The sequence below is a fragment of the Syngnathus typhle genome, unplaced genomic scaffold, assembly GCF_033458585.1.
Source record: "Syngnathus typhle isolate RoL2023-S1 ecotype Sweden unplaced genomic scaffold, RoL_Styp_1.0 HiC_scaffold_163, whole genome shotgun sequence".
NCBI lineage: Eukaryota > Metazoa > Chordata > Actinopteri > Syngnathiformes > Syngnathidae > Syngnathus > Syngnathus typhle.
In genome coordinates, this window is record NW_026872069.1 from 115001 (window position 1) to 117500 (window position 2500).

At 59.1% G+C, this 2500-nt stretch overlaps 1 pseudogene; it reads left to right on the forward strand.

Annotated features, from left to right (window-relative positions):
• Positions 1–2500, forward strand: part of LOC133148812 (28S ribosomal RNA) — a 9255-nt pseudogene that overhangs the window by 4331 nt on the left and 2424 nt on the right.

A 2500-nucleotide genomic window follows, 5' to 3' on the forward strand; every position in this document is an offset into this window, starting at 1 on the left:
TGGTGCTAGGCTGCGCGGCCTAGCAGACGGCTGCTCGAGGTGGATCTCGATGTATAGCTCTATAGTATCGGGGGACTTTGTTCTCCTGTGTGTTCTCACGGTAGTGGGGCAGTAGCATGTCTGATATCTTACGGACCACCCAGGGTAGCCGTTCTGGGTTACCAAAATTGGCTGAGGCGCAGCTAGGTGGGGGGCTGCTGCTGCTCGAGCGACCTCCCCGTGACGTGCTTGAGGTTGGGCACGTGTGCGGCCAGCGGATCAACCTCTCCGGGGGCCATGGGGACCAACCACCGGAGGCATTGCTCGGGGTCCCCGAACGGCTTGTAGTCACTTCTACGGGCCATGGTTGCAAAAACTCCTTGGTTAGGAAGTCCGTACAGACAGAGGCACAGGATCAGAGCCACAGTCAGTCAGGCCGAAGGAGCGGGTGGACCCCGGCTGGCGAAGCTCTTGAGAACTCCTCAGCGGTGTCAATGACCTCCGTTGCCTCGGGTATGAGAGTTGGGGTGGCGGGGGTCGCATTAGCGCTGCGGCCTGCTCTCCGTGGTGGCGTGAATGAAGAAGCGGGAGAGGGCCCGTCTGGAAATCGGCATGAGGGGGTCCGAGGCCTCCGGACCAAGTGATGGTAGGAGTCTCGGATGGTGAAGCTTATGGAAAGGTACAGGTATCATAAGCGGAAAATGTGTTGTTGGAATCGGAGAGTCTGGAGAGCAGGTGAGGTGGAATGGGGGTCCCTGTGCGGTCGTGCGGCAGGCGGTGCGTCCGGTGTGCGTTGGCGAGCCCTGGCTGCCCCAGAAATGGACCTGCCCCTCGTCGCTTCCAGATCTGGTGATGAATAGAGTTCTGGAAGAGCTGCTGGCGGGGGGTGTGGAGCATCGGGCCACCGCTGCCTTAGTCAAGAAAGCAGGTCGGGAGCCTAGCCTGATCGAGTCCTCTGCTTTGGATCTCATGAAAGCCCTGGGGGGTAAGGTAGTGTGGCCGACAAAGTCCGCGGGGTCCAGACCTCGAGACCGATGGAAGACGGGTTGGGCGAGGCGGCTCGTCCAACGTGGGAGAGTGTTCTGTCACCAGCAGCGCGGCTATTCTGTAATGAGGAAGGGGCTGGCACGGCGGATCTTGGATGGTCTGACGCCCCGTAGCTGTGATTTGCCGCTGGAGTTGGTGGATGAACACTTTGGAGTAAGTGGGGAACGGTCAGGCCGTTTTATGGACTAAGGGCTTCGGGGTGGGACTGACCGCGGATGACGATTCATTCTACCACCCGATCCTGGGGCCGGAAGTTGTATCTAACTTGGCTAAGATGAGGAATTGCTCTGCGTCGGGCCCAGACGGGATCAGGAAGCAGGCTCTTCTTGACTGGGACCCGGACGGTACGCAACTGGCGAGGCTGTTTACGACATGGATGGTGCGTGGAGTCGTTCCCCAAGTCTTCAAGGAGTGCAAGACCCGGTTGCTACCCAGATCAACTGACCCTACTGAGCTGGATATAGTATCTAGCTGGAGGCCTGGGACTGGGGGGTCAGTCGTGCTGGGGTTGTTTGGGCGGTTGATGGTGATGAGGCTAGCGCGAGCCTGTCCTGTTGGCCCCCGGGCAGCGTGGTTTCGTCGCCGGCGCGGGTGGTTGCGAAGGACCCTCGTGATTCGTGATTAATCGGATCGTGGGGCGCTCGAGGTCGGCTGGCGTGCCGCTAGCGGTCGTGTTCATTGGCTTTGCGAAGGCTTTCGACTCGGTTTCTCATGACCATGTCCTGTGTGTGCTGGGAAGCTTGGGCGTAGACAGACGTGTAATCGAGGTGATCCGTCACTCGTATGTGGGCTGCTCGACCAGTGTGGGTTGCGGAGGCGCCTACTCCGAACCCATTTCCATGAAGGTTGATGTTAAGCAAGGCGATCGAATGTCCCCACTGTTTTTCAACCTCGCTATGGATTCTCTCGTCCATAGCTTCGAACGCAAAAGAAGTCGCCTGGTCTGGGGCAACCGCCGAATTGCCGCGTTGGCCTTTGCGGATGATTTAGTCCTGCTGAGTGGCTCGGAGGAAGGAATGGAGAAGAACTTGGTGGTCGGACGAGCAGGTGAGTATGGGGCTGCAGATGATTACGGCGTCGGCGTTAAAGCCTTCGCAGAAGATACTGGTGTGCTGCACATTCTTACTCCCGAGAGTCACCTTCAGGGCAGTTGTCGGTAAGGTTTCAGCGACCAGATTGAGGTGGCTTGGAGGGAAGGTGCGGATGGCTGTGAGTGGGTGGCTGCGTCTCGGTCCGTCCACAGCGGGGGGCTTCATCTATTCGCGGAGTCGCGACAGCGGCTAGGGGCATCGTTTCGTTGTCCGTTACTATTCCCAAAATACAGGTCAGGCGCACCTGGAAACTCTGTTGGTCTTCGGATGTGGTTGGGATCTCTAGCTATTGAGGCGGTGCAAAAACCTGCCTGGTTGAGGTTGTGGGTTGCGGCAGGCGGAGATCCGGGCGGTGTGCCGACGCTCGGCACAGGGGGCGCCGT